Genomic DNA, 9000 nt, shown 5'->3' on the forward strand with positions numbered 1-9000 from the left:
GTAGCTGGTGAGTCTAATTGAAGTGCTGTTGAGCCTCTAGGTATGTGGATGCTTTTATGAGCCAATCGTCTAGATAGGGATAGACGAATATCCGATGTTTCCTTAAATGGGCTGCCACCACCGCCATGCATTTGGAAAACGTCCTCGGTGCTGATTTGCGGCCGAAAGGTAGCACTGTAAATTGGTAATGACTTTTTCCAACGAGGAATCTCAAAAACTTCCGATGCTTTTTGATCACAGGAATGTGGAAGTAAGCCTCGCGGAGACCTATTGAACAGAGCCAATCACCTTGACGAAGTTGGGGATAGATTTGGTGTAAGGATAGCATCCTGAACTTTTCTCTGCGAACCCATTTGTTGGCTACCCTTAGATCTCGAATGTGTTGGAACTCGTGTTTGTCTTTCTTTGGTACCAGAAAGTACCACGAATAGATTCCCTTTCCCTGCTGGTTGATAGGGACAGGTTCTATCGCCTTCTTTTGTAATCGGGTTGTTACTTCTACTTTGAGAGCGTTGAGATGGTGATTCACCGGTTTGGGTGGAATAGAAGGCGGGGGGCTTATGAACCTGAGACAGTAGCCATTCCGCACAATATTCAACACCCAGGCGTCCGACGTTATGCATTGCCACTCTTCCAGATGATATGAGATACTTCCCCCTACCGGAGTGGGTAATGGAGGAGGGGGATGCGAGGATTCAGGGCTTAGACGTTGATGCCTGACGAGCTGTTTGGGAAGTTTGTGATGTAGAGCGACCCCTTGTTTGTTTTCGTTGGGTCGAAAAGGTTCTCTGATGTTGTTGTTGCTGGGATCTTGAAGGCATCCACTGTGGTGTTTGAAACCTTTGAGTAAAGAGTCTACGGTGGTAGGGACAGAATGTTTTCCGTTGCTCTCTTGGCTTCTCGATGCCCACCACCTTTAGAGTGTCCAGTTCTGTTTTCATCCTCGACATTTCGTCGTCAGCATGAGAACCAAACAAAGTGGAACCTGAAAAGGGCAAATTTTGAATCCTCTGTTGCGCCTCTGGCTTAAGTGAAGTAAGGCGTAGCCAGGCATGTCTTCTCAAAGAAATTCCATGAGAATAATTATGTGCGGATAACACAGAGGAGTCTGCAGCCGCGCTTATTACTTGATTGGAGACCTGGCGCCTTCACTTACAATCTCCAAGAAATCCTCCTTTTTCTCCTTAGGGAGGTGTTCTGCAAATTGCAGCACAGAATCCCAAAGGGCACGATCATACCTGCCTAACAGGGCAGTAGCACTATCTGCTTTCATAGTGATGGCTGAGGTGGAGCAAACTTTGCGGCCTGCGGCATCAATTTTTCTACTCTCCTTGTCCGGTGGAGAAGAAGAAGACGGAGATGTAGAATGTAATTTCTTAGCTGCCACGATTACCACCGAATCGGGCACTGGATCCACTCTCAGAAACAAAGGGTCCTGCTCCGGAGGACGATATTTATTTAGGAGTCTGGAAGGAGCAGTTTTAGTTGTGGACGGTGTTAAGAAAATGTCCATTGCTGGTTCAAGTAGTCCTGGGACCAGCGGTAGTAATGGTCTAGAAGAAGAACGCTGGTGTAGTGTCTCAAAAATGACAGAGGTTGTTGGAGTGGATACTGCCAGAGGGATGTTCAACTTGGTAGCACCACGAATTAGTACCTTTTGAAAAGTGTTGACATCGTCTATGGGAGAAACTCTTGGAGACGGGGAGTCAGATAACGTCGGAGAGTAATCTCTTGAAGATGAGGAGGAATGTCTATGGTGGGAATGAGGAGACCTGCGATCTGAGTCATGCCGATGATGATGTCGAGATGAAGAAGAGCACCTCGAAGAATGTCGAGAATGCCTTGTGGATTCTGCAGGAGTCACTGGGGCGGACTCTGAAAGAGGTACCGGCAGAGGAGCTGTAGGTGCCAGAGGTGTCGGTGGTAGAGGCGATGGCTGAGGAGAAGGCTGAGGCGAAGGTGGTAAGAGAATGAGAGAAGCCGAGGATTCTGAGGTGGTATAGACCCTCCTTGGTCTCTTTGAGTACCTCCTCGACGCCGACACGGACGAGTACCTTTCGGCATTGACTCCTCTCGCCGTTGAGAGCTCCTCGACAGTGATCTCCCTCAACGTCGATGGGATGACGGCGATCGTCTCCGATGACGAGTACCGTCCACCGACGTTGATCTTCCCCTTCGCGTCGACGGTGACCTGGACCGGGAACTTCTTGACGGCGAGTGTCTATGCCATCTTGACGGCGATAAGGCTCTTGACGTCGAGCGATGTCTCTTCCTCGACGGCGAGCTGGTTCTCGACGGAGAGATGTCTCTTCCTCGACGGCGAGCATGTCGGCGCTGTTCCTGGTCTCCACGTCAAGAGCATCGACGTCGTCGGGGACCTGTGACGCTTGTGAGCAGATCTGGCAGCTGCTCCAGAGGACACAGTGAGAGCCCTGGTAGAAGACTGACCTTCTCCTCGCTCTGTGGCAGATTGTCCTCTTCGTCTCCTGTCCTCTTTTGCCTGAAGGCGGATTTTCTCCCTGTCACGAAGGGTTCTCCTGGAGAAGGTTTTACAAATGCCACAGGCATCAGGCTTATGACTTGACGGTAGGCAAATAATACAGACTTGATGTGGGTCTGTTTTGGCCTTATTCCTGCCACAGCTAGGGCACTTATCAAAAAGAGAAGGCATTCTGGTGGTAAAAAAACCTCAAGTTTCTGTCAGAATTAGACAGGTAAAGCTAGGAAATGTTCACTCTGTTCACTCTAGATGAAAAACGTCGAGTGAAATTGAAACCCAAAGGATTTTAGTTGAGTTTTAGTCAAAAAAAGCTATGAAAGGTGGAGCTCAATGCTTCAGGGTCCTGTCAGAAGGAGCCGGAAAAAAGAACTGAGGCAACTGCCTTTTGCTGTGCATGATGGGATACAGGAAGACTGTCTTTTCTTAAAGGCACAGCTCTATTTACATTCTGTATAATGGCAGCCTATAGGCTACACTGCCCTGCATTGTTTCATCCTCATTTGAAGTTGTAAATAAAGTTGGAGAACATGTTTTTTGCTACATTTCTAGAATAAATATGTTTTAAAGATATATCTGTACTACAGCTTCCTTTCTTACCAACCAAAAGAATGAACAATTTGGCCTTTGTAGCCTTTCACCTAGGCTGCATATTGATATTCTTAAGAGACTTTACAAGTCTTTTTCAAGAAAGGCAAACATCTACACTTAAGAATACACTACAGAACAGTGCTCCGGGGTCCCCGCAGGCGTGCAGAACTATTCAGTGCTTATGACTATACATGGAAATCCCCTACGAGAGAAAATCGTCTACTTTCACTATTAGTGTAATAAAACGTGGAGCAGGAGGTTCCTGAATGGGTCCTTCAGTAGCATTCTAGAGAAGTAAAATAAACAGCTTACAAATGTATGTTGTCTGTGTGCATGACAGTGGGTTTGGGTAAGAGTGTGTATGTGTGAGCATGTGTGTTTGTTTGTGTTGTTGTGTGTGTGACTGAGAAAGAATAACCAATTCAGAGTATGAGTGAGTGAGAGTGTGAATCAGTGAGTCGGGTAATAGTAAATGCAAGAGACAGTGAAAATGAATGAGTGCAAGTGACTGTGAATGAGAGAACAAGAGTGAGTGTGAGTGATGTGAATGATGATGAATAAGTGAATGCAAGTGAGCGTGAGTAAGGATGTGTTGTTTTACTTTTAAGTCTGCTGTTGGACGTGGCATGCTTCTTGGTTTATAGAGGCACCCATGACCAAATGCTGGCACTAGCACACTGGATGTAATACTCACATATGTGATACCCAGTGCAAAATGCTGGAGTTGGAGGTAAATCTTGGTGTAGGCCACCCAGAGAAAAACACGCAAATTCTTGGTAGTGGGACTACATGCGGCAAATTCTTGGCATAGGTGGCACATGTGCCAAAATGTTGGCAGACTGGAGGAAATTATTAGCATAAGGAATGACACCCGTGGAATATGGTGGGGGCATCAATGACAAAACGTTGTCCCGGATATCCTAGATGTCATTTTGTACGCAGGGTCACCCATAGTACAAGGATGGCAGTAATGGCAGAAAATCTGGCACTAACATATTGAATGTAATATTTGGGCAAAAGGGACACCCATATAGAAAGTTTTTTTTGTAAAGTAGTCTCAAGTTAGTCGTTTGCGAGTATAGCCACATTTATTGATACTGTGAGCACAACAAATGCTTAGCAGATCTCCAAGATAATCCTAACTGCTCACCCAGACTACCACAAAAACAGAGTTTTAGGTGGTCTGCTTTTAACCTCTGGATACCAACGTGGGGTTGATTGGACCCTCTGCACAGGGCATGTTATTTTCTAACACTATATATAGAGCTCCAGCCTCCTACAGCTTCTAGATGTCTTATAAGGCCCCATAAATGGCCTGGTTACAATGAATGCATGTAGTAGTAACTACCTCTCAGAAGAGGAAAATTCCTGTTATTTGCCTAGAACAAGTAGTCCAAACAAGCTGTACAACAAGTAACTGATGCAAGTTCCATCCCCAACTTTCAATTAAGGGTAAATCCCCCAAGGAACGTATTGCCAAGAAACTAAAGATAACCTGCTACCAGCTCCCAGGAATGCAAAACTGTTCCTCACACAAAGTGACTTAAAAACTGCTGTTCAAGCACTTGTGCCATTGCATCTGGATGATGGCACCACAGTACTTCATGGTCTCCTTATTCCCACCCTTGAACCCTCCTAAAATGCCCCATCGAAGGCATGAAGAATTATGATCACATAAATATCACACTGATGGCACTCTACTAACTCACACTTTGCTGACTCTCTTCATTTTTAAAACTCACTGCTTCATATTCAAACCATTTTGACTGTCTCTTGGCTGGCAAGTTCATCACATCCAGGGGCATATTTACTAATCTTTCACAAAGCGCAGGGCAGCAAGCAAAGTGGCTGTACTATTTTGTGTGAAAGGGAGAGGGCAGAAATGCTCCGTATTTACAAAGATATAGAGCATTTCTGCTCTCTCCTTGCTCTGGCACACTCGGTGCAGCCTAGCACTGATGCAGGCACCTCTACTCCAAAGTGCAAGGGTACCTGCTTCACAGGCAGTATTAGTATTATGTAAGAACATATACCGTCAGGCACAAAAACCAATCCTTAGAGGCGCTTTCCTCTTTGTGTGTGTGCTGCCGAATTCAGCACATATGGAAATAGGAAATTACGAGGTGAAATAAGGTACTTATGTGCCTTACTGGGGAAGGCATAGCATTTTTACACATTCTCAGGTTTACTAGCTTTAATAATTCTGGAAATGTGCCAAAATCCATGGATGGATACATGGGAACAGCCATGCACCATCCATGGAACGCCCCCCAAGTTGAAATGTATTGTAACACAGAACAAGCAGCTGTGTTGAATTACATTTCTTTACAAAGCCACGCAAGGCAGCCCCAATCATGTGAAACATGGCTTTGTAAACTCCAAATAAGCCTATATGTTGCCCTGCGTCACCTTGCACAGTGCACGCACAAAGGAGAGGCAAATGTTTCGGAAATTTAAACCCCAGTGCCTATCTGCATATCCACCGCAAGGGCACCATCTGAATGTACACAAAGAAGTGCACAAATAAAAAAATGCACATAAGAGCTAGAACAACATATCTGCATCCTTCATAGTTGCTGGAACTATGCCACAATTTAGAAACAAACTGAAGACACATATTTGTTGAGAACACTGTCTCATATTTCACTTACAGCTACCACACCAATCACTATTTGACTGTTTTGATGCAATTGATCATGTACAGTACTATTCTGCCTTTCAACTATGACTGTGCTGCACACATTCCACAGACAATCATACGTAGCATTCCAGCAAGAATTATGGGCACAATTCAGAACTGGTTGCCCATGTGGAAGTGGATTCTTTCTATGCTTATCATAATTAGAGCCCCGTCTCTAACACATGTTTGCAACATTAAATTAACTCACATACATTTCCCTATCACCTTTACATTGTCTTGTCAAGCACATGAAAAACTTACTTGAGTGTGTGGTCACTTACAGAAAACATGCATGATGTTTTTGTCTCCTCACATGAGGAGTAAATCATCTATGCTCAACGTGCACAAATTTGCCTTTTTTCACCTTTCTTTTCTTCACCTGCTCTGCCGGTTACATTTTTCAATTTTTATATTCTGATTTATGTATCATTTTTTATCTTGTCATTATTTTTATTTGTTTGCTAGCAGCTATGGCACACATGCTACTTCACAAGCTGCATACAATGTTATTCTGAGCAGGAGGTAGCAGCACTATTTTTTATGTGCATAAACACACGAGGTACCAGGAATGGAAAGGAACACTCCCTCCCAGAAATGTTTGTCCAATAAGGCTACATGCAATGGTGCCTCCATTGAACAACCAGCATTGATCACTGCCAGGGTCAGGTCCAACAATGCTAGACAGCCATGGTAAGAGGACCTCCTGAAGAAGCTTTAAAGTGCGGGGGAGATGCTAGCTTGCCAGGTATGTTTAATATTTCTTAAACACTATCATTAATAAATTGTCATATATTGCCTTTGTGAGATACTGAGTTACTTGTTAGGTAGCGTGAAACCCTACTCAAGCAGCTACCACAGTCCTTGTCAGGGAAAACCCCAAATTAACTAGTGCTCAACCCTCTGTTAGCTTGGCCCAGAGCAGTCAAGCTTAACTTAGAGGCAATGTGTAAAGTACTTAAGCAGCACTTCAAATAGTAATAAAATAAAAACAAAACACAAGAACAATCCCACACTAATTTAGAAAAACAGAGCAAAATTTAAATAAATAAATAAATAAATAAATACAGACCAACAATGACAAAAATCCAATCAATAGAACCATAGATTTGCAATTTTAAAGATTTAAGTGAAAGAAGCACCAAAAAACCCAAAGCGCCACTTGCGGCTATTCGGTTGTGCGAGACAGGGAGAAAAGCACAACTTCAGGCCAACTGTGATGAAGCGCGAGTTGGATACAGAGACCAGGTTAGTCCTGCTGAAAAGTTACCTTCTTAGTCCGGTGCAACGACATTCCATTGTTGCGACTGGTTGGGCCACAGCTTTGCGGTGGCACTCCCCTTGACTGTTGATGCTGTGGCATGAAGGTTTGGATTGACGTATTATCAGGGTGGTGGGCAGCGTGAGTGACAGCTTTTTGGCACCAACAGCCCCGTTTATGGTTGCAAGGAGCCCAAGAACTTCAATTTGGAGCTCACTGAGGCCACACCAATGGTCCAGGACTTGATGGGCACCCCTCGGGCGTTAGGTGCTTACTCCAGCTGGATCTGTGTGCTGGTTTAGGTGATTAGGAACCTATTATGTCCTGTGCCTCAGAATATAGCAACCATAGAAATACACTGAAAAAAACAAAGATTAAAGGTAAGTTATAGTTAGGGAACAAAGGAAATTCAGCAGTTATAGTTATGGTTAACTCAAGTAACTATTAGGTAACTATAACTCATGCCTTCGCTATGCACTGTTAATTACCCCACATATTACATCATTCATGACATTTTTTATTACATCATTGATAAATCACCACAACACTTGTAATAAATTATTGATGAGAAAACTGTATGGCAGAGGCGCTTGGTCAAAGATTGTGTGTAACGGGGGCTGACTTCTCGTTGAGGGTTTGGCCCAGGGCTTGGTCAAAGGCAAGGCCCTCCGGCCAGCCCCCACTACTAGTGGCACAAGATGTGGGAGCAGCAGGGGTTGACCAACTGTGAAGGGTTGGGGGGGCCTCTACCAGATCCAAGACTGTGCATATGGGGTATTTACCCATCAGCAGATATTTGATGGCCAGTCCCTGTTGCACACGACCAAAGGCCTTGCTCTGTGGCCGATGGCCATCAACAGAATGTTGGGTGCATGTCCTGCCTCCACTGCACATGGTGCAAGGCTTTGGGCAGTAGGGGTTGGCTGTGAGTTAGACACAGGACCTAGCTGTATGCTAAGCCACTTGGCTAATCCCAACTGTGCGTGGCTAAAGTCAATGTGTTTCGGAGGTTGACCAGCCACAGCAGTTTGGGCACAAGGTGAGGCCAACTACTGTTGAACATGGCCGCGGATCTGGTCGAAGGTTTAAGACCGAGTCCAGGCCCTGCTGGCATTCCACTGCACAGCGTTGAGTGCAGGACGTGGCAGCTAGAATTTGTACCCACGTCTTTATGTTATTCATGCCAAACATTAAGATGCGTGTACATTGACGAGGTTCAGTAGCGGTATTTCTCTCAAGTGCCTCTGCTCAGCTTCTTCTGGCCCAAAGTGCAAGTCACATTCTTCAAGTACAATTGGTTTTTCAACAGGTGGAAGAGTGAACGTTTTCCGAAGGATAGAGTCTGGTGGTTACTTGGAACACTCGGCATTTACATCTTCCGGTTAATTTTCTGCATGACATTTTCCAACTGTCTTTCTTGTCCAGAAGCAATTGCAAAGGAACCAACAGTTCAGCTTACCTAAAAAAAAAGTTAACACTAGTCAATAAAGCAGTAAAATATCTTGTATTACAGACATGTACAGGGTTGCAAAACTATTCAGTGGAAAACAGACCAAGGACATGCTTCTGATAGCCAAGAGCTAATTAAATGGGAATGAATACATCCTCAGAAACAAACTTGAAAGGACTTAAAATGTGTTAAAAACAATGTATATTTTTGTACCTTTTCAAGCAGTTACAACATGGCTACTTGCAAATTAAGTAGAACAATAGGTTTTCCTATCAAACTTGAGATTTTTTTAAACAAAAATAGCAGGCTTCACAGAACTGTTTATTGGAATCACAGGAAGAAAGTCCTGCCCCTGCAGTCAAGCGAGAGTCACAAATATAAAAACAACTTTGTGCTCCTTTATTGCTGAAATAAATGCAAACTGCATGTGTTTCTCTTTTGTTGTTTATACATTCGTCCTACTTTGAAACAACATCCTAGGGTTTGTTTTCATATCGTACTGGACATTCTTAAAAATCATGAGG

The 9000-nt window shown here is 44.2% G+C and overlaps 1 long non-coding RNA gene across 1 annotated transcript in view; it reads right to left on the reverse strand.

Annotated features, from left to right (window-relative positions):
• The window catches only part of LOC138297238 (uncharacterized), a 37577-nt gene extending 30122 nt beyond the window's left edge, over positions 1 to 7455 (reverse strand). Inside the window, exon 1 of the long non-coding RNA XR_011203958.1 lies at positions 7036 to 7455. This is a non-coding gene — a long non-coding RNA (uncharacterized lncRNA). The remainder of the gene's footprint in view (positions 1 to 7035) is intronic.
• Between the last annotated feature and the right edge of the window lie 1545 nt (positions 7456 to 9000).

Source organism: Pleurodeles waltl, chromosome 5, assembly GCF_031143425.1.
Source record: "Pleurodeles waltl isolate 20211129_DDA chromosome 5, aPleWal1.hap1.20221129, whole genome shotgun sequence".
NCBI classification, from domain to species: Eukaryota; Metazoa; Chordata; class Amphibia; order Caudata; family Salamandridae; genus Pleurodeles; species Pleurodeles waltl.